This window comes from Bos javanicus, chromosome 7, assembly GCF_032452875.1.
Source record: "Bos javanicus breed banteng chromosome 7, ARS-OSU_banteng_1.0, whole genome shotgun sequence".
NCBI lineage: Eukaryota > Metazoa > Chordata > Mammalia > Artiodactyla > Bovidae > Bos > Bos javanicus.
This window is the reverse complement of record NC_083874.1, coordinates 84,304,999-84,329,476: the sequence shown is the minus strand read 5'-3', so window position 1 is coordinate 84,329,476 and position 24,478 is coordinate 84,304,999. Positions and strand designations below refer to the sequence as shown.

General features: G+C 38.1%; 1 pseudogene; it reads right to left on the bottom strand.

Moving 5' to 3' along the window:
- Window positions 1–5,839: 5,839 nt before the first annotated feature.
- Window positions 5,840–14,601, bottom strand: LOC133252161 (cystathionine gamma-lyase-like; annotated as a pseudogene).
- Window positions 14,602–24,478: the final 9,877 nt, after the last annotated feature.

Genomic DNA, 24,478 nt, shown 5'->3' with positions numbered 1-24,478 from the left:
CAATGGCACCCCACTCCAGTACTTTTGCCTAGAAAATCCCATGGACAGAGGAGCCTAGTGGGCTGCAGTCAATGGGGTCGCTAGAATCGGACACGACTGAGTGACTTAACTTTCACTTTTCACTTTTCACTTTCATGCATTGGAGAAGGAAATGGCAACCCACTCCAGTGTTCTTGCCTGGAGAATCCCAGGGACAGGGAGGCCTGGTGGGCTGCCATCTATGGGGTCGCACAGATTCAGACACAACTGAAGCAACTCAGCAGCAGCAGCAGATTATAAAAGTAAAAGGTCAAGAGAAACCTGGAGTAACAGGCAAATTTGGCCTTGGAGTACAGAATGAAGCAGGGCAAAGGCTAACAGAGTTTTGCCAAGAGAATGCACTGGTCATAGCAAACACCTTCTTCCAACAACACAAGTGAAGACTCTACACATGGACACTACCAGATGGTCAATACCAAAATCAAATTGATTATATTATTTTTAGCCAAAGATGGAGAAGCTCTATACAGTCAGAAGAAATAAGATCAGGAGCATACTATGGCTCAGATCATAAACTAGTTAAGACAAAATCAGACTTGAATTGAATACAGTGGGAGTGACAAATCAATTCAAGAGATTAGATCTGATAGACAGAGTACCTGAAGAACCATGGATGGAGGTTCATGACATTGTACAGGAGGCAGTGATCAAGAGCATCCTCAAGAAAAAGAAATGCAAAAAGGCAAAATGGTTGTCTGGGGAGGCCTTACAAATAGCTTAGAAAACAAGAGAAGCTAAAGGCAAAGAACAGAAGGAAAGATATATACCCATTTGAATGCAGAGTTCCAAATAATAGCAGGGAGAGATAAGAAAGCCTTCCTCAGTGATCAGTGCAAAGAAATAGAGGAAAACAACAGAATGGGAAAGACTAGAGATCTCTTCAAGAAAACTAGAGATTCCAAAGGAATATTTCATTCAAAGATGGGCACAATAAAAGACAGAAATGGTATGGACCTAATAGAAGCAGATGATACTAAGAAGAGGTGGCAAAAATACACAGAAGAACTACAAAATCGATCTTAATAACCCAGATAACCATGATGATGTGATCACTCACCTAGAGCCAGACATCCTGGAATGCGAAGTCAAATTGGCCTTAGGAAGCATCACTATGAACAAAGCTAGTGGAGGTGATGGAATTCCAGTTGAGCTATTTCAAATCCTAAAAGATGATGCTGTGAAAATTCTGCACTCAGTATGCCAGAAAATTCTGCACTCAGTATGCCAGAAAATTTGGAAAATTCAGCAGTGGTCACAGGACTGGAAAAGGTCAGTTTTCATTCCAGTTCCAAAGAAAGGCAATGCCAAAGAATGGTCCAACTACCGCACAATTTCACTCAACTCACAGACTAGCAAAGTAATGCTCAAAATTCCCCAAAGCAGGCTTCAACAGTACGTGAACCGTGAACTTCCAGATGTTTAAGCTGGATTTAGAAAAGGCAGAGGAACCAGAGATCTAATTGACAACATCTTTTGGATCATCAAAAAAGCAAGAGAGTTCCATAAAATCATCTACTTCTACTTTATGACTATGCCAAAGCCTTTGACTGTGTGGATCACAACAAACAGCTGAAAATTCTTCAAGGGATGGGAATACCAAACCACCTTACATGCCTCCTTAGAAACCTGTATCAGGTCAAGAAGCAACAGTTAGAACTGGACATGGAACAACAGACTGGTTCCAAATCAGAAAAGGAGTATGTCAATGCTGTATACTGTCACCCTGCTTATTTAACTTATATGCAGAGTACATCATGTGAAATGCCAGGCTGGATGAAGCACAAGCTGGAATCATGATAGATGGGAGAATTATCAATAACCTCAGATATGCAGATGATACCACCCTTATGGCAGAAAGTGAAGAAGAACTAAAGAGCCTCTTGATGAAAGTTAAAGAGGAGAGTGAAACTATAGGCTTAAAACGCAACATTCAGAAAATTAAGATCATGGCATCCGGTCCCATCACTTCCTGGCAAAACAGGGGGAAACAATGGAAACAGTGAGAGACTTTATTTGTTATCCAAAACCACAGCAGATGGTTCCTGGAGACATGAAATTAAAAGATGCTTTCTCCTTGGAAGAAAAGCTATGACCAACCTAGACATCTTATTAAAAAGCAGAGACATTACTTTACCAACAAAAGTCCGTCTAGTCAAAGCTATTGTTTTTCCAGTACTCATGTATGTATGTGAGGGTTGGACTATAAAGAAAGCTGAGTGCCAAAGACTTGATGCTTTTGAACTGTGGTGTTGGGGAAGACTCTTGAGAGTACCTGGGACAGCAAGGAGATCCAACCAGTCCATCCTAAAGGAAATCAGTCCTGAATATTCATTGGAAGGACTGATGCTGAAGCTGAAACTCCAATACTTTGGCCACCTGATAGAACGGACTCATTTGAAAAGACCCTAATGCTGGGAAAGATTGAAGGCAGGAGGAAAAGGTAATTACAGAGGATATGATGGTGGATGCCATCACCAACTCTGGGCATGAGTTTGCGCAAGCTCCAGGAGTTAATGATGGACAGGGAAGCCTGGCGTGCTGCAGTCCATGGATTCACAAAGAGTTGGACATGACTGAGCAACTGAATTGAACTAAACTCCCTTGTAGGAGGATTATGTTGTTTTTGTTCAGTCATTCTGTTGTATCCAACTCTTAGGGACACCATGTACTGCAGCACTCCAGGCCTCCCCATCGCTCACCATCTCCCACAGTTTGCCCAAGTTCATGTCCTTTGCATTGGTGATGGCATCCATCCATCTCATCCCTCTGACACCCTATTCTTCTTCTTCCCTCAGTCTTTCCCAGCATCAGGGACTTTTCCAAAGATTCAGCTCTTCACATCAGGTGACTAAAATACTGGAATTTCAACTTCAGTATCATTCCTTCCAATCAGTATTCAGGGTTGATTTCCCTTCTGATTGACTGGTTTGATCTCTTTGCTGTCCAAGGGCCTGTCAGTCTTTTCCAGCACCATAGTTTGAAGTCATCAATTCTTTGGCTCTGTGCCTTCTTTATTGTCCAGTGCTCACAACCTTACATGACCACTAAGAAGGCCATAGCCTTGACTTTTTCATGGCATTTTCATTCACTATGCTTCCCTGTTTTTGTTTGCTTTTAAATATTTATTTGATTTTTTCTCTCTTCTATTTTCACTTTTCTTGGTTCAGAAATTCAAAGTTAACTGAAGCCAAATGTGATGATTAAAGTCAACCATGCCTACAACAGAGAACTGATCTAACCTGTTAATCTCTAGCAGTCAGGAGAGCCTGAACAATGAGAGGATCTGTGGTTTATTCTTCACCTCTTTATTGAAGAGCTATGTGGTATTATCTGTGCTTAGCAGTAGGCAACCAATGGAGAACATACCAAATTTCACACTAGCAAAATAATATATTCACCTCTGTCCATTGAGATAGGTCACTCCTTCATCTTTCTGGATAATATACTAAGGAATGCTAGGCTAATATTATTTAATCCAGTACTTTTCATTTATGGGCAAATTTATGGTTGTCCACATCCTTTTAAAAAGGGGTTTATTATAAAAGCTCATGCTGTGCAACAGATTTAAAGTTTGACATTCAGCACCAGAACAAATAGATGAATGTTAAAATAGGAATGGAAGAGAAAAAATCATGCTTATGAGTAAGAAATAATATTCAAACCAGAAATATAGAGTAAAAATTTTTCCTGTATGTATCACAGACATACTTCTTTTTATCATGCTTTCCTTTACTGTGCTTTGCAGACAACTGTTGCTCTGTTGTTGCTCTCTTGTTGTTTCTTTGTTTTTATAAATTGAGAGTTTGTATCAACCCTCTGTCTGGCAAGTCCATCAGAACAGTTTTTCCAACAGCAGTTGCTCATCTTATGTCTCTGGATTATCAAAAAAGTAAGAGAGTTCCAGAAAAAACATCTATTTCTGCTTTATTGACTATGCCAAAGCCTTTGACTGTGTGGATCACAATAAACTGTGGAAAATTCTCAAAGAGATGGGAATCCCAGACCACCTGACTTGCCTCTTGAGAAATCTGTATGCAAATCAGGGGGCAACAGTTAGAACTGGACATGGAACAACAGACTGGTTCCAAATAGGGAAAGGAGTATGTCAAGGCTGTATATTGTCACCCTGCTTATTTAACTTATATGCAGAGTACATCATGAGAAATGCTGGGCTGGAGGAAGCACAAGCTGGAATCAAGATTGCCAGGAGAAATATCAATAACCTCAGATATGCAGATGACACCACACTTATGGCAGAAAGTACAGTACTAAAGAACCTCTTGATGAAAGTGAAAGAGGAAAGTGAAAACATTGACTTAGCTCAACATTCAGAAAACTAAGATCATGGTATCTGGTCCCATCACTTCATGGCAAATAGATGGGGAAACAGTGGAAACAGTGACAGTTTTATTTTGGGGGGCTCCTAAATCACTGCAGATGGTGATTGCAGCCATGAAATTAAAAGACGCTTACTCCTTGGAAGGCAAGTTATGACCAATCTAGACAGCGTATTAAAAAGCAGAGACATTACTTTGTCAGCAAAGGTCCATCTAGTCAAAGCTCTAGTTTTTCCAGTAGTCATGTATGGATGTGAGAGTTGGACTATAAAGAAAACTGAGCACTGAATCATTGATGCTTTTGAACTGTGGTGTTGGAGAAGACTCTTGAGAGTCCCTTGGACTGCAAGGAGATCCAACTAGTCCATCCTAAAGAAGATCAGTCCTGTGTGTTCATTGGAAGGACTGATGTTGAAGCTGAATTTCCAATTCTTTGGCCACCTGATGCGAAGAGCTGACTCACTGGAAAAGACTGATGCTGGGAAAGATTGAGGGCAGGAGGAGAAGGGGACAACAGAGGATGAGATGGTTGGATGGCACCACGGACCCGATGGACATGGGTTTGGGTAGACTACGGCAGTTGGTAATGGACAGGGAGGCCTGGTGTGCTGCAATTCATGGGGTCTCAAAGAGTCGGACATGACTGAGCGACTGAACTGAACTGAACTGAAGCATCAAGTCAGCTAGGAAGAGAATGCACCCCCAACCAAAAAAAACAAAAACAAAAACAGCACCTGCTAGTTCATATGTAACCAGAGAATGTTTCAACAGATCCCTTCCTTTTTCAGTAGCCCTAAAATTAGTCAATCTCCTTCACTTATGACCCATGTACTTCTGAAAAATGCTACCTCTGCTCTGGGATTTAGAGTGTTTGAGACTTTGTATGTGCCTTTAAAGAACAGACTCTAGTTCTCCCAGTTATAAGCCCTGTGGTTTCCAAAGCTAAACATTACAGGGGCTCTTCTTCCCACTGCAGGTTTCCGCATGGCTGAAGACCTCAAGGTGGAACTCAGAGGCCTGTCACTCGCAGTTGCAACATTCCTCCTGTTTGTTGAACACAGTGCTTGGGGTGTGCGTCCCAGCCAGATTGTTTCTCCATACTCTTACCCCATCTCTCGTGGCTTTCTTTTTATCTGTACTTGCAGAAAATCTTTTCTATTAGTTTTCAGCTCATTCTTAGAGATGAAAATGTTCTATATGTACTTTTTTTGTTTTTTCATGACAAAAGGCAAGCTCAGGTTTTTCCTACTCTACTATCTTGTCTTACTTGGTCAATGTCTTTTCACAAATGCAGATATGAATGAATGTAATGGAGATACTTGAATGTAATGGAGAAAAATATTTGAGTTGGATTAAAAAGTAAATGTAAAGGCCCCAAGTGGCGCATTGCTTGCAAGGGAAAGAGGAAACATTTTAAGAGGGATGAAGGTGTGAAAGGTAATGAGGTACCTTAAAATTTTCACTTGAAAATTCTGTAAAGACTCATTAATGGTCCGTTCAATTATGTGGAAGATTAGTTTTTCTCTGGAAGTGACTTTGGATAGCAGTTATGGAATGCTAGTTGTAACTTGCATTTGGAGGGTTTGCTGCCTTCAAAACTTGATCTGGATTGTCTAGTAGGTCTTGTTTATTCTCTAAGTCTATAGAGAGTAGAATCAGTGTGTCACTTATTCCAGGGACTTCACTCTTAGCCGCTGATGCATGGGTCATGAATGCTGAAAGCTCAGCAAGACTTTCATATTCCCCCTGAGCTCTCAGACAGAATAAATAACTTAAGGTTCTTGAGGAAAGTATCAGTATGTTGAAGGAACCCTTGATATAAAAGGCGATCATCTCTGGGTGACCTGTGAATCGATGCTTTGCCAACTCATGCTGAGGATGAGAGGGCAGCCCAGGATAAATAACCTTTTCTACCGAAGGATCTGACTGTAGAAATTGAGCAACTGCCATTCCATTTTCAAAATGCTTCTCCATACGGACTTATAGAGTCTTCAGGCCTTTATTGTGGGGGTAACAGTCAACAGGAGATGGAACTGCTCCAAGAGAATTTTGTAAGAAACAGAGGATTAAGTGACACTAAGCCCATAAGGCCACTGGAAATATGTTGACATAAATGTGTTATCACTGATTAAAATAATGTCTCCAAGTTTAAGGACAGTATGTGCACAGGTTTCAGTCAGTCATCTTCAGGCCAGGATGTGTAGGGGTTTCAATCTAAACAAGCTTGGTTTCTGCCATAATAGCTGCCTCTAACAGTTTGGTTTTGGAACAATCAACAAGGAAATCTTTAATACAAATTCAGTTGTCACCTGCCTAAAGAACCCTGTTTGTATCTCCATACACATCATCTTTACAAACAATTTGGCCCCCTGCTTTTTAACAGATTGTTAATAGTCACAGAGGCTACTTAGTCCCCTCCAGGGCTGCCACAGCTTTTTCAAGCAATTCCTGGTGGGATTCCAGACTGGCTAAACTCAAAACCCTAGTGTCACCTAGGAACCCCTTGCTTGAATGTGGTAGACAGCGAGATAGGGGGCACGGCACCCTGGGATGTCCAAGTTCCTGTTCCGCATGGATGGCTGCATGGGGAAATGTTGGAGCCTAGGCAGGAAACCTAGAGGTGTCTTTTTACTGCATGCTGAACTATAAAAGAGAGAGAGAGTTAAACAGTGAGGAAGATAAAAGTATGAAATTGGTGCACTGGGACTTGAAAATGACAGAACAATTAGGTGAAGGAGAGGTAACAGCACACCTGGGATCCAGCATTTAGCCCATGAACACTGGACTCTGTGACCTTTTACTGCTCTTGACCTAAGATGTGTAGTGATGGGTTTTGAGAAGAGTCATAAAATTATCTTCTTTAACAATTTTGCAGAATCACTCTGAATGATGTATTGAGATAGGATTGTCAACTAGGTGCATATTGTAATAATCTAAATGAAGAGTGTTGGTGGCTAGGACAAGGGTAACAGCTGTGGAAAAGTGAGAAATGGACATATCTTGTATAATTTTCAGAGAATTGATATACCAATATATATTGATCAGTTGGATGTGAATTATGTGAGAGAGAGACAGTCATGACTTCAAAGTTTGTGACCGAGGTGATGGGAAGCATATAGTTACCATTCACTGCTTTAGTAAATATTTTGGGAGAAGATTGTTGGGGGAAAAGAAATCAAGATTCTAAAATAATCTCTAAAACATCTCTTAAATGTCCAAGTAGAAATATATATGAGACAATGTATTGTATGTGTCTTGAATTCAGAGGAGAAATGAGCATGGTAGCAGCAGTCAACTTGATGAAGAATGTCAAAAGGTAGCAGCAAAAGAGTGCAGATGCCCTCGAATCTCTAAATTAATGGTGTCATCACTTAGGTCACACCGATTATTAACAGTCACATCAAAGCAGAACAGATGGCAAGGCAAAAAATAGGAAAGTGATGGGCAAAGCAGGGCTGCTTGGTTCAGTGGGGGCCTAGGAAGGATGAGGAGTGCTATCAGGCCACTTGGCAGGTAAGAAGGGACAAACGAGTAAAGTGACCTTCTCAGATTTCTTTATTCTAGATGATTGGTATTTGTTCTAATGGCCATTTGGCTCAATTTGTAACATAAACAATATAAAAGAACCCCAAATATTCCAGAAGAGGTACTAGGCAAGATGGATTATAGCATAATCACAGAAACATAAGCATTGTTAAAGGTTCATGAGTCTTGACGCCCTCACAGAATGACCAGGCCTGTTTAGAAACAGGCATAAGAACCTGTATTCTGTACTAGAAATGTTAAGAAAGAGCAATATTAAATACTAGACTTCTTGGTTAGTATTACTGGATTGACAAACATGACCTGTTAGGGCATATAGGTTAACTATTTAAACAGTAAGTCATTGGTCAGTCATAATGGCATTAACCTATATATCATAAATTGTTTGGGATATGTAGTTAGCAGGACTATCTCCCCTAAAGTCTACTTTAAGAGGAAAATTACTTCTTTGGTGCATAAAAGTTATTTGGAATTGAGGAGGCCATTACTCCAAATAAAATACTTTACTATCTCAATGTTGTAATTATTTTTGGTATAGAATCAGAAATATAGACAACACAAAATTAAGCAGAACAAATTTAAGGAAGAAATAAAATTTGCTTTAGATATATATATTGATTTATGAATAGAATTAAATTTTGCATTCACATTCATGTACTTACCCTAAAGTCCTTCTTACCAGGTAGCTAGGTTATTTTATATTCTAGATTTCCCAGCAATGATTCCTGATGTTATTACTGGGCCTACCCAAAGAGTAAATGATTCATCATGGCTAAAATGAATGGAGTCAAGTGTATAATAACAAGCAAGGTGTTTTCTGAAAATAAGGCAGTTTCTAGAAATATGACTGAGTTCTCAGTAGAGGATGTAGCCAAACTGTGGTTAAGCAGAAGGAGAACTCAGTTGGGAAGTTCCATTATGGAGAAAGTTTCTGTTTTAAATTTCTTGGAAATGGTCAGTACTCTGAAGGAATATTATTTCACAAAGGTTGACCTCAGTTCCTCTAGGAGATATATGGAGATATATGGAGGAGAGAATGGAACCTTCTACAGCATTCTATCACAAAGAAATTGTCTCTGCAGGTGACATAGCCAAAGTAAGAGATGATTTTTTGGCTCTTGCAAATAATTGAATTACAGTAATGTACAATTATTAGCTGTAACTAATACTACTATTGTTATTAATATTCCATAAAATGGAAAAAAAAATCTTGATATGTGCAAAAGACTTAATGGAAAAAAATTAGGTACTTTATTTAATTTATGATTCAAAGGGTACATCAAGACATGACATAAGAAATCTGGCCTTGACCATTCAAAGAACTCTAGAGAACTTAATGGGAGAGTAAAACTCTTTCTTCCTTCTTTTCTTCCTCAGAACGAGCTTGCTTTACATCCAATCATTTATTCAGTCATTCACACATGCAAAAGGTAGTTGTTAGACACGAATATATGACAAGCACTATTGGATATCAAGGAGACAAAAACATTTCTTAAAGGGAACCTGAGTTCAAAATTTACAAGGATGTAATTCCCCTAAACCAAGGAACTTGAACCAAGAACTAAGAACTGCCAATCTTTTCAGAAATATACATGGTTAATCAGAGAAAATGCTTCATTTTCTTCAGATGTGTGGGCATCACACAGCGCAAGCAACAGACAAGTTCTAATCAAGTCTCCCTCTTGCTTAGGTCCCCCATCCCCTGGGTTCACTCCCTTTACCTCTAGCATTTTAAACAGTGCGATGAAACGATATTCCAACGTATGCAAATGCTTGTATTTTCCAGGAAGAACCTAAACCAAACAGCAAATATGAGAAACTTTATTTGCTACTCTCCTAGTCCTGTCCATTTGGAACAACCTCTATATCCTAAATTTTACTTTCCCTTATCCTGTAGGTATCCTTTCCCTGTATGGTAAATTGGATATCTCCAAATGCCCTCATCATGGCTCCTCCCTTTGGCCCTTCCTTTCAAATTTTAAGCTTTCATTGTAACTTATTCCTTCCTGGAAAATATGTTTTATTCTTCAGAATGTATTCTGGATGTTAGATCATGTAATTGAATCAAACCATTTTAAGTGTAGTAATTAATTTACTAGTCTGGATGATCACTAAGTCAGCTAAAAAACCTTAAAATAAATAAAATTATTATATATTCACAGCATAAACTCTAACATCTATTAAGACACACCTCTGGAAGTGGAGCTTAGGAAATCAGAGCTAAAAAGATGTTTCCTAATGCAGCCTGACTGATAAATTGATGTTGGGTTCTAGCTGCTTTACCATTAAGGAGTGATGACAGAAGCAAGAATGTGAGAGTGGAGGAGAAATGCATAAAGCTAAAGTTGGACTGGCTAAAGCTAACTAGTTTCCTTAAGTGAATGAGGCAGAGCTCTCCCCCATGGTTCTGTTACTTCTTCTTCTGACTTCCTGCATCAAATTTCTTACTGACTCTTGATTTTTGTCTGTACTTAAAATTTCTAATCAAGTCAGGCCTAACCCTTGCATGAAGTCTTTGAAATTATGCATGGCCTTGATTTCTATTTGAATATTTTCTACCTCCTTAAGCCCTTTGAAGACTGAAAATATGATTTGAGGAAGCAGATAAGATCATGAAACTTCTCTGGGCAAAAAATAAAAATTAATAGTAAAAGAGAGCAGAAGAGGAAGAAGAAAACAGTTCATGGAACACAGAGTGAGTCAAGCAGGGTCAAGCAGCTTAGAAGCAGATTAGAGCCTGACTCCTGGAAAATGCTCAGGATAAATGATAATGAAAAATATTTAAATTAAGTTGTTAAATTTTGACAGTTTCCTTCATTTGACTGCACACATGAAAAGGTCAGTTTTCATTCCAATCACAAAGAAAAGCAATGCCAAAGAATGTTCAAACTACCACATAATTGCAGTCATCTCATACGCTAGAAAAGTAATGCTCAAAATTATCCAAGTCAGGCTTCAAAAGTATGTGAAACATGAACTTCCAGATGTTCAAAGGCAGAGGAACCAGAGATCTAATTGCCAACATCCGTTGGATCATCAAAAAAGCAAAAGAGTTTCAGAAAAATGTCTACTTCTACTTTATTGACTGTGCTAAAGTCTTTGACTGTGTGTATAACAACAAACTGTGGAAAATGCTTCAAGAGATAGGAATACCGTACCATCTTACCTGCCTCCTGAGAAACCTGTATGCAGGTCAAGAAGGAACAGTTAGAATTGGACATGGAACACAGACTGGTTTCAAATCAGGAAAGGAGTATGTCAAGGCTGTATATTGCCACACCGCTTATTTAACTTAATTTAACATTTATGCAGAGTACATCATGTGAAATGCCAGGCTGGATGAAACAGAAGTTGGAATCAAGATTGCCAGGAGAAATGTCAGTAACCTCAGATACTAGATGACACCACCCTTATGGCAGACAGCGAAGAAGAACTAAAGAGCCTTTTGATGAAAGTGAAAGAGGAGAGTGAAAAAGTTGGCTTAAAACTCAGCATTCAGAAAACTAAGATCATGGCATCTGGTTCTATCACTTCATGGCACATAGATGGGGAAACAATGGAAACAGTGAGAGACTTTGTTTTGGAGGGCTCCAAAATCACTGCAGATGGTGACTGGAGCCATGAAATAAAAAGATGCTTGCTCCTTGGAAGAAAAGCTAGATCAACCTAGACAGCACATTAAAAAGCAGACATTATTCTGCCAACAAAGGTCTGTCTAGTCAAAGCTATGGTTTTTCCAGTAGTTATGTATGGATGTGACAGTTAGATCATAAAGAAAGCTGAGCGCTGAAGAATTGATGCTTTTGAACTGTGGTCTTGGTGAAAACTCCTGAGAGTTATTTGAACTGCAAGGAGACCCAACCAGTCCCTCCTAAAGGAAAGCAGTCCTGAATATTCTTTGGAAGGACTGATGCTGAAGCTGAAGCCCCAATACTTTGGCCACCTGATGGGAAGAACGGACTCATTGGAAAAGACCCTGATGCTGGGAAAGATTGAAGGCAGAAGGAGAAGGGTATGACAGAGGATGAGATGGCTGGTTGGCATTGCTGACTCAATGGATATGAGTTTGAGCAAGCTCTGGGAATTGGTGATGGACAGAGAAGCCTGGCATGCAGCAGTCCATGGGGTCACAAAGAGTCAGACACGACTGAGCCCCTGAACTGAACTGAACATATGCAAATGCTCTCTGAAGAAATCAGGGGAAAGAGGGACCATGTTTAACTTCTAGTATTCAGACTTGGGAAGTTATTTTGAATATGTGTGACAGATCCCCTTCTCTAGGATACTTTGTCATAGGGTATTTTGTTCATTACTAACCTCTTAGCTTGCTACCTTTGTAGGCAGTTGACTCACGAACAAAAAATAACTTTCTATAATGTTGATAAACCTCTCCATGAAATATGGAAGTCTGAAATGATTGTGACTGTGTGTATGTAGCAAGGAGGGTATCCAAGAATGCTTAGGACTATAGCAGGTTGTGGTCCCACATACTCCTTCACCCAGTGAATTATACACGACCTTTTTTCAGGAAATGTTCCCAGACGTAGGTGAGAAGTGCTTGTTGGGGAAAAATCCAGGACCAAAAGGAATTAGAAAGGCTCATCTTCTTGTTATGGTCATACGAAGCAAAATTTCCCAGACAAAATACACCTCTGTGCTTTACTTCTTTAGTTGCTAACTGGTTTCCAAATCCTTTGTGGTGCCATGGACTGTAGCCTGCCAGGCTCCTCTGTCCATGAGATTTTCCTGGCAAGAATAATGTAGTTGGTTGCCATTTCCTTCTCCAGAAGATCTTCCCAGCCCAGGGATAAAACCTGGGTCTCCTACATTGCAAGTCGATTCTGTCCCACTGAAGCACCAGGGAAACCCACCTATGCCACTCAGTGACATGTGGCATTGTTTTCCATTGACTACTGCAAATGTGACAGTACTGGGTCAGGAGTGCTTCTGGAGCTGAATCCTGAATGTTTAGAAGCAGACATTCCTACCCTTTAGCTATGGTGGTTGAGAATCTGAAGTTTCCAGCTAACATGTAGTTGCATTATTTCAGGGATTCTTTTCTTTTCCTTCAAATTTTAACATATCCGAATTTAGATGACATAACTATTGTCATTCAGGAACAGGTAGGCTTGGAAGTTGTTACTGCCTGCCCCTGTGTATGAAAAATTATAAAATACTGTTAGCTGCTTGGACAATAAGCATACAGAAACTACTGTAGCATTTTTCAAGAAACAATGAATCATTAATGCTTGTGTAGCCACCAAGCATGATTTTACATGGGAAAAAATGCACTGGTGTTTCCAGATCAAAAAGTTAGACCCTGAATGGAAAGAAGTTGTAGTTTTAGAGTCATTTAATCAATTATTTCACTTAAATATTCTTTTTATGATTTCACAAGTGTAATATATACAAAGAGGTATTTCAGTAGAATAAAATAAAAACTCTAAGTGATATAAAATATAGTATCAGTGTTAAATTAGCAGAGATTTTCCTCTTCATTGAATGGTATATGTAATAATGGTGCATTTACTATAAATGGCATTTTAGATCTATTTGCTTTCACTATTCTGAACATTTGGCCCCAGTCAAGCAAAAGTTCAATCTTATTTGGAGGTGCTGAGTACAGGATAGGAAAGAGTAATGACAACCACCTCAAAAGGAAACAGGAAGCTTTGACTGAGGGCCTAAAAGAACCAAAGTAATAATCAAATTTCTTAGTATTTGTGTATAGAAATATATGCTGCCTAGTCAGCCTGATTTCCTTTCAGGCATAATCCCTTATGGGCTTCCCAGGTAACCCAGGGATAAAGAATCTACCTGCCAATTCAGGAATTACAAGATACACAGCTTCAACCCCTGGGTCAGGAATTGCTTCATATTTGGGATGCAATTTTCTGGAGTATAAAATGGCAACCCACTCCAGCATTCTTGCCTGAAAAATTCCATGGACAGAGAAGCCTGGTGGATTACAGTCCATGGGGTCGCAAAGAGTCAGACATGAATGAGCAACTGAGCATGCAGGTAATCCCTCACACTGACAATATGGGGGAAATAACAGCTGTTTGTCTCTCAGTTTCCCTTAGCCTACCAGAGACTTTGTCTAATGCATAGAAATTTTGTCTGGCATGGTAAACCCAGCTCTAGAATACTGTACTAGACTTGAGATTGAGTTTGAGGAGTTAGCATCCTATGAGGAAAGATAAGTAACATCCCCCTATGGATGCACCTGAATGCAAGTCACCACCAACTGGAAGCCAAGGGAGTGACAGGACTGAGTCACAGGGGAATGGTGCAGAAATAGTGCCCTGGAGTGAACCCGTTCCCAGTCTCTCTATACCTCAAAACTCATTCCAAATTCATAACATTAGGCCAAGCAATGCACCTAAAGAGGGCTTCATAGAATTGGAAAACAAACATCTAGGAAAAAGAGATATCATAGTGTAATACAGTGTAATGCATAGAATAGCATAGCATAACATACAGCACAGTATAGCATCGTGTATTATAGCACAGTATGTAATATAACATAGCATAACGAATACTACACCACGTCATAACATGCACGCATCCCCTCTGGAAGATAGAAAGCATTTACTTTCTATTTACTTACGTTCTTCCTGGACCACGTGGTAAAGATACTATGTTCATTGTTCACTGTTATTTGATACACAGCCTGGGCCATCCTCATAAAGCTTGTTGAAGAGAATATATTTTATCTGCGTGATATTTTAACTATAAAAATTAATGCATTTTGTCATGTCTACAGCATATTTATGAAGAATGGAATGGCAATCCACCCCAATATTCTTGCCTGGACAATTCCATAGACTGAGGAACCTGGGCGGCTATAGTCCACCGGATCGCAAAAAGTCAGACATGCCTGAACGATTAGCACAACAAAACATCATATTTGGGGAGCAGAGACAGCTTTTGCAGGATCCATAAAAGGTTACTAAAGAAAAATGAAAGCTATTTGAAAACATGTAACTTAATTTTTTGGAGAAGGAAACAGCAACCCACTCCAGTGTTCTTGCCTGGAGAATCCCAGGGACAGGGGAGCCTGGTGGGCTGCCGTCTATGGGGTCGCACAGAGTTGGACACGACTGAAGTGACTTAGCAGAAGCAGCAGCAGCAACTTAATTTTAATAATGATTATATAGTTATATTTTAGAATTATTATGAAATATAATAGCAATAAAAGTATTATGTAATTACCTAGCACTATAGTCCCATTTTATATTGTTTATGGAGTTCTCATGGAAAGAATGCTGGAGTGGGTTGCCATTTCCTCCTCCAGTGGACCACATTTTGTCAGAACTCTTCACTATGTCTCGTCTACCTTAGGTAGCCTTGTGTGGCATGGCTCATAGCTACAATGAGTTATGCAAGCCCCATTACCACAACAAGGCTGTGATCCATGAAGGGGAGAAAAGTGAAAGCAATTATAGATTTTATTTTCTTGGGCTCCAGAATCACTGTGGATGGTGACTGCAGCCCTGAAATTAAAAGACCCTACTTAGAAAGAAAGATATGACAAACCTAGACAGTGTATTAAAAAGCAGAGACATCATTTGCCAACAAAGATCTGTATAGTCAAAACTTTGCTTTTTCCAGTAGTCATGTGTTGATGTGAGAGTTAGATCATAAAGAAGGCTGAGCACCAAAGAATTTATGGTTTCTAATTGTGGTGCTAGAAAAGACTCTTGAGAGTCTCTTAGACTGCAAGGGGATCAAATCAGTCAACCCTAAAGGAACACAGAAAGAAAGTGAAGTCACTCAGTCGTGTCCAACTCTTTGCAACCCCATGGACTGTAGGCTACCAGGCTCCTCCTTCCATGGAATTTTCCAGGCAAGAATACTGGAGTGGGTAGCCATTTCATTCTCCAGGGGATCTTCCTCACCCAGGGATCAAACCCAGGTCCCCTGCATTGTAGGCAGACACTTTACCATCTGAGTCACCAGGGAAGTTGCCTGGAAGAAATTAACCTAAATACTCATTGAAAGGACTAATATTGAAGCTGAGCTCCAAAAATCTGGCCACCTGATACGAAAAGTTGACTCTTTGGAAAAGACCCTGATGATGGCAAAGACTGAGAGCAAGAGGAAAAGGAGGCAAAGAGGATGAGCTGGTTGGATGGCATCACTGACTTAATGGACCTGAGATTGAGCAAACTCCAGGAGATAGTGGAGGGCAAAGGAGCCTGGTGTGCTACAGTACATGGGATTGCAAAGAGTCGGACATGATTTAGCAAGTGAACAACAACAATTATAGTTCCATTTGGAAAGAAGTTTTTTTTTTTTTTTTTTCCCAATAATATATTGAATAAACAGAATGAGAGTACTATAGATAAATCCAATAAATATGGTGGAATCCAAGAACTTTTGAATCAGTTCAGTTCAGTCACTCAGTTGTGTCCAACTCTTTGTGACCCCATGGGCTGCAGCACACAGGCTTCTCTGTCCATCACCAGCTCCCAGAGTTTACTCAAACTCATGTCCATTGAATAGGTGATGCCATCCAACCATCTCATCCTCTGTCATCCCCTTCTCCTCCCACCTTCAATCTTTCCAAGCATCAGGATCTTTTCCAGTGAGTCCGTTCCTCACATCAGGTGGCCAAAGGATTGGAGTTTCAGCTTCAGCATCAGTCCTTCCAATGAATATTAAGGACTGATTTCCTTTAGGATGAACTGGCTGAATCTCCTTGCAGTCAAGGGACTCTCAAGGGTCTTTTCCAACACCTCAGTTCAAAAGCATCAAATCTTCAGCACTCAGCTTTCTTTATAGTCCAACTCTTACAGCCATACATGACTACTGGAAAAACCATAGCTTTGACTAGACTTTTGAATAGTGGTCAATAAAATTTGTAAAAACTATGCTTTTCAGTATTTAAAATTTATGCTTTAATGTTCTTGTGAATACACCCATATTGGTTTTTCCAGACCTAAAATGGAAACAATTATATATTAGTTTTATTTTCTGTTTGCTTGCTTATTATTTTAATTATAGTGTGTAAATTAAGTAAAGTAGGCCATGTTTCACATCTAGACAGTGTGACCCTAAGAGGAGCAAACTGTTAAGAATGGTAAGATGGTCCATAAAGTAACCAAAGCCAGTGGTGACAATAAGAAAGTGATGCCAACTTCTTACTGTAGACTTCAAAACATGGAGATGACAGGAATCATGCAGATCTTAAAAATACATGAAAGAGGGTACTTCAGTTGACATTTGTCTTATCCTGAAATAGCTATCTTACCAATATGACTTGTATGAACCAGTAGACTATCTATATCAAGCATAAAAATTAAGTACATACTAGATGATTTAGGCTTTTATTTTCCCTTTAGGGCAATTGCATTTTTAATAAAAGGGATTCTAGGAAATTCTCTGAACACAATCCAAGTGGCCTACAGGTCTAAATCTAAATTAAACAATAAATACAGATAAATTCCCAATAATTTCATAATGTTCCTTAATGTTATAAAAACATTTTTATATTTAAAACAATAATTCTTTTTTTCCATTTATTATAATCTATTTTTATAAAATTTTCCCAACATATTTATTTTTATCCATTTAAAATCTTTGACCTCATAATTTCACCATCTTATTGCTTAATAGAAGTATTATGAATCTCAAGCCTTCTGATTTTAAGAAATATCTTAAAATTTTAAAAATAGAGATCAAAGTTCTAACTACAGAAGCCTAGCTAATCCCTGAGAAACTCTCAATTTCAATAGCAAAAATTACTCTGCTTCACAGTCTTTTCATCAGTCACCTCTAACTGACAGGAAGACAAAACAAATGAAAATAAAATTTTGTGAAATTATAATAAAATTATTCTAATGCCTCATCTCAAAAAAGAATCATTGAAAGTCATTTAAAAGCAATTCAGTTACACCTACTATTTTTCTAGTGGAAGATATGCTTTAGTGTTGATAACAATATATGTTTAACTGATTCAAGCAATTTTCAAACATGTTTATCTCTTCTTTTGAGATTCATACAACTACCTTCCCCCTTATTGATAGAATTAAACTGTCTCTCTTCATTTGCTCTCTCCCTTTTTTGCAATGCAGAGTGAGACCATCTTTTCCAAGTGAAAAAGAGATTTCAAGACTGACGTTCATTTTATACCAGTTAGTAGTAAGATTCTAAAATTTATCAGGTTGAAAGATATTTCTTTAAAGCCAAGGTTTAGAAATAGTGCATAAATACATGTGCGTTGGAGAAAATAAAGAATCCAGTAAAGTTTCAGGAACTGGGCACAGAGATTCCTCATAAGTCTTTTTGGTTTAGGTCCATAATTATAGTCAAGCCAGTAATTATTGATTGATTGTTCAGCAGAGATGGAAGAAAACCGTATCTGAGACTTTTCCCCAATTTAAACAAATGAAAGACTCTCCTCACCAAAATGTACCATTTTAATCATCCATGGAATTATGGAAAGAGATTGGCATCAGAGAATCTGGCTTCAAGCGCCTACTTCACCATTTATAAGTTTGCGTGATCGAAGTCATGTTACTTAGCTTTTAAAGCTTCTGTTTTCTCATCTATGAAATTAGAATACTTAGAGGTTGCAGTGAGGCTTGCAGAAAAGGAGTGCCAACTATTAACATTACTGCTCCATAAAGCTATCCCAAATACAGAAGAAATATGCTGCAGGATTAATTTACTTTGACTCTGAAAGATGATCACCCAGACAGATGCAGATCCAATGAGAACTGGAAAAATTGGGATTTGGTGATATATATTTGGAGGATACTCTGGCACAAAAGCAAGTATTTGGGTAGTTTTCTAGCTTAAATGTTCACAGAACTCTGGGAATATGCCAAGAAGAAAAAGGACTGAAATTTCTGAGACTCATAATCTCTGCAAGGAATTTGGCTCAGACAAACTGTTAATCCTCTCCTGTTCTGTAACCTCTTGGAAATATCATGGTCAATCTCTTATTCTAACTAGACATAGGTACCCTGTCTTTGTGAGTCCTCTTATTCATCTACCCCTCCTGAATCCCATAATAAAAATATACTGCTTCAAGCAATATCATATACTGCTGTCGGTGACTATCATGTATTTTGGTCTATTCTTTGCTACCCAAATTTGAGAATACTGAGATTAACCTATAATAACACAGCTTTTTTTTTTTTTTTTCTCTTGTATTTTACTCACCTAAATGAATGTGTTTTGGATGTTTTACTCCTCTGAGAACAGGCCAGACAGGGAAAAAAAAGTACTTTTCTTACCAGGACTGCTCATATCTGGAATAAGATTATGTAATGAGGGAAAATGGAAGGCATTTTATTCAACCTACACATTGAGAAACACTTGAGAGTAGGCTGTATAGTTATGTTCACAGAAACATGTGATCATTAACAAAAGATATAATACCAACAAATTCAATAAAATAGTTGAAGATATAGGAAAGCTACTCCAGGTAAGAAATGTAGTATTTTTGAGATGATAGAAATATAAATACATGTAAATGTGACTGATCAAGTTCTGCCTTAGTTTGGTTGTCTCTCTTGAAAGAGGGAGTCTTTTCCTTCACCTCATTGTATTCTTCATATTCTCAGAACTGCTTAATGAAGTTTCTTATATTTTAATAGTGATAAAGAGGTTGGAATAGTCCAAATACCACCTTGATCATAAAACAGCGTTAAATACTCATGGTTATAGAGTCAAAGGGCTGGGCCCACGTACATTTACATTGTTTAGAAAACCAACATAAAGCAAATCCATGTATGGGGAAATTAGTATGTTTTGTAATATATATTGAAAATCCCTCATCCAAAAAGCCTTGATAACCAAAAGGTTTTCGTATAATGACAAATAGATCTATACTGATGTATGATTATTTATTGATTTTTTTCTTGTATGAATCAGATATATTGTTTACATATTTTGTTTACATATCTGAATAGGGGGAACTGTTCCAGGCCCCACTGTTAGCATAATAAAGATACAAGCTAAATGTTACCTTTAAAAAATTCAGACACAATCCCAACTCTGGAATATATCCTGCCCCTAGAGTTTGGATTAGGAATTGTAGATCTAATCATACTTTATAAGTGATGTATTTTTATCTGTCTAGCTCTTTTGCTGCTGCTAAGTCACTTCAGTCCTGTCTGACTCTGTGCGACCCCATAGACGGCAGCCCACCAGGCTCCCCTGTCCCTGGGATTCTCCAGGCAAGAACACTGGAGTGGGTTGCCGTTTCCTTCTCCAATGCATGAAAGTGAAAAGTGAAAGTGAAGTCTCTCAGTCATGTCCGACTCTTCGTGACCCCATGGACTGCAGCCTACCAGGCTCCTCCGTCCATGGGATTTTCCAGGCAAGAATACTGGAGTGGGTTTTCATTGTTTTCTCCCGTCTAACTCTTCTAGGTCATATGATTTACATTAGGGAATTTATTGCTTAACATATGTTTATTTTTATTTCAAGCAATTTAATCAAATTCATTATAAATGAATATTTATTTAGATAGAAAATTTTAAATCCTTTGGTTTGCTTCTACCAATTGTATTACACACTCCTTTAGACTAGTTTCTAATAATTTTATAATATTTTATCTACAAAAGCATGCATTAAAATGAAAAATTACACTGAAATCATTATCTGATGCTAAATAATTTTAATCACAAGACATACTTTTAACTCTTTTCTACTAATTGTTTGAACTAATATGAGAAAATATTATATTTGCATATGCTTAATGGAATAGCTTAGGTGTGTGCTTCATATATAGCATAGATGTCTATAAGCATAAAGTTATGGTGACTTATTATGGTAATGAATTTCTATAAATGCAACAAATTAGCACTTCTATGTCTTTAATTCAATGTAATCTTTCAGGAGAAATTTTAAAAGGAATGATTAATAAGGAACATTTTTATGACAACTAAGAATGCACTCATTTCAAGATGAATTTTTAAGTCATTCATTACATTCAGGAAACTAGAGGGCAATAATTTTAAAAATTCAAGAGACCCTCTTTCACAATTTTATTTCTTTCATCATTATGCTGATTTTGTCCATTTTGTATGTTTGGTTAATCAATTAATTTATAAAATCTGAGTTATCACTTCTATTTCAGATCGGCACCTAAGTCCCATGTTTATGATTTACAAATTTGAATTCAGTGTCACAACTACAGAGGACTTAATTAAAGCAAGTGAAAAATCAAAATTGGCTTAATTTTCTCAAAAATTCCTGGTCAGAAAAATGACACAGATGCAGCTGTGCTGATGCATATTTTTAGTATTCTCTTTATCATCTCCTGTTCACTGAAACATCTGCTTCATTTTTTAAACTGGTAAAAAGTCTTCAAGCCCTAATAGACTCCACACTGAGTTTTATGGATTGTATTAGTTGAATTTTTCTTTCCCCTTATTCTTCTGTGGAACCTCTTTCTCATAAATAAATGTTTTAACTAGACAATTTGGTAGGGAGTTGTTGACATTGTTATTTATAAATCTCTCAAACTTTTATTTGAAAAGATTCTTTTCTTTTTAAATTTAAAACTGTTTATTTAAAAAATCCATTCATCAAAATAATAAGCTATTTAAAGGAGCAAACTCTTTAAAATTAAAGAATAATGTACAATTATCAAAGTTTAATGAATTGATGTATATGTGAGTACCTGCTGCTGCTGCTGCTGCTAAGTCGCTTCAGTCATGTCCGACTCTGTGCGACTCCACAGACGGCAGCCCACCAGGCTCCCCCGTCCCTGGGATTCTCCAGGCAAGAACACTGGAGTGGGTTGCCATTTCCTTCTCCAATGCATGAAAGTGAAAAGTGAAAGTGAAGTCGCTCAGTCGTGTCCGACTCTTAGCGACCCCATGGACTGCAGCCTACCAGGCCCCTCCGTCCATGGGATTTTCCAGGCAAGAGTACTGGAGTGGGGTGCCATTGCCTTCTCCGATGTGAGTACCTAGATATGTGTTTAATGTCTAAGTGCATGTGAAAATATACATTGTATGTTTAAGAAAGCTCACTAATTTTTTACAGTGACTGTAGATGGGTGATTGTAGAATTGTGAATTATCACTACTTTCACTGATCTCTAATAAATTGGGTAACTAGTGGGTTGACAAAATATGCAAACTATACAATCACCACGAAGCTTTAAAAGGTCATACCAATTAAATGAAAATGGATGAAATTAACAGTCATCCAATAGAAAACTATACCTATATATGCCATTCAATAGAAAGTTATATCTATATATGTGTTAGTGTGCCTATAGATGTGAGTATACATACACATTTGTTTTTAATGAGATAAAAGATTGACATTCAAAGAGATAGACCTTTTAATGATAGAATTAGGCCCTTGGACCTTTCAAGAAAGATTTACAAGAAGTTTAAATATTCTCAGCTTTCAAGCCTGGCTCACCAATATTGGAGTGTTGGGACTCTGTTAAATGTATTTTGAAATGATTTGACATCTAAGTGCACAATTTTTGTTTTAGAAAACTTTCATACTAAGCTAAAAATAATCTTAGAGCAAGCATACATGCTTGATAAATTTCTTAAGAGATTCTGCCTACAATTCCATCTATATTTTGATAAAATTAAATAATGTATATAATATATAATATCTATACTTGTTTATCAGAGAAGGCAATGGCACCCCACTCCAGTACTCTTGCCTGGAAAATCCCATGGATGGAGGAGCCTGGTAGGCTGCAGTCCATGGGGTCGCTGAGGGTCGGACACGACTGAGCGACTTCACTTTCACTTTTCACTTTCATGCATTGGAGAAGGAAATGGAGACCCACTCCAGTGTTCTTGCCTGGAGAATCCCAGGGACGGGGGAGCCTGGTGGGCTGCCTCTGTGGAGTTGCACAGAGTCGGACACAACTGAAGCAACTTAGCAGCAGCAGCAGCAGTAAGTAAAGTATAAGATTTGAAATGTTTTTTTCTGAGGTAGTCATTTTTCAGATGTATAATATTATCACATTTTAGTTGCTATTTCAGTTAATGATACACAGCAGTGGTGACTTACTGAGATAAAAAGTTAATCTGTGTTCGCTTAAATGGAACACGACTGAGTGACTGAACTGAACTGAACTGAACAGGGCTAACTCTAAGATCTATAGCCATAACCTCATTAGCATCCTGTCCTGATTAGTTAAATTAACTAAGATCAGGAAAGATGTAATTATCAGCATCATTAACGTGTTAACAAAAACAATTATTATATACTGAATGCTTCCAGTGTTCCAGTATATGAGATATAGTACATATCTACCCCCCAAAAAGGGAAGGGGGCTTCCCTGATAGCTCAGTTGGTGCAAAATCTGCCTGCAATGCAGGAGACCCTGCTTAGATTCCTATATCTGGAAGATCTTCTAGAAAATTGAAGAGCTACTCATTCCAGTATTCTGACCTGGAGAATTCCATGGACTATACAGTCCATGGGATCACAAAGAGTTGGACACAACCACATTCTTTCACTTTTTACCAAAAAAAAAAAAAATTATGTTTAAGATTTTGCATATCACTTCTATAGTTATTTTATAAGATGATCTCTAAGTCCTTTATCTTAATATTTCTAACTGTAGCATTATTTAGATATGTGTAATGGGAAATTGAGCTCTTTTTACCTTAAAAAGAAGATTTTGTTCTCATTAATCCATGTACTTGACCACAGATGTCCTGTCTTTTTAAACGTGAATCTTTTGGCCAACCCACTGATGTTTTGGTTTTAATAAACAAATACCCATTCAAATTGCAGAATAAATGGAAAAAGACTATAAAAATAGAAATTTGATTTCAACAAGATTTCATAGAATCCAATACCCTAAAGAATAGTAGAGTTGCTCTTCTGGAAGAGCAAAGTCAGGTACACAAGGTGATCTCCCTCTCTGATTCAGGAATCCATCATTACTACTCTTTTCTAGCATCTTCACTTCCTTCTGTGATGGTTTGTCTTCTCTATTCCATTAACTCATCTCAGAACAGAGTGTTTTTAAATCAGAGTGTGATAACTTCATTCTATTCAAATATAAAAGTCTTAGCTGAGCTCAGAGGTACCCTGGGGCTTTGCCTTCTCTAGCTTAATAATTATCACTAGGTTGATCATGTGGTCACTGACCTTCAGTAGAAGTCCCCCCAGCACACAGCTGTGGACTGAATTGAAGAAAACTATGGGGAGGGTGGTGCTAGCTATATTTGAAAAGTAGTCTTTTTGACTATGTTAAGAATTTTGACCTTTGACCCCAAATCAGAGAATGGATTTGTCACGTAATTATCACCTTTGTGCTTTGAAATGATAATTCTAACTGCAGGGTGGAGAGTGAAATTGAGGGGAGTAGAGGAAAAAATGGGAAAATTTGAAAGATATTTAGTGTCAATGTCATCAAGGACAAGTGGTGGATTGGAATTTGGGATTAGGGAAGAGTGGAGGGCAGGGAAGGAAAAGGAAATGTCTTAGGTATCTAGTTTAGGAGAAAAGATGGTACTGTTGTCAGAGATGCTAGAAGAAACCATTCTCAGACACAGAACACTCTATAACTTAAACTATTTAAAACTCATAGAAGAATATTACCTAGCA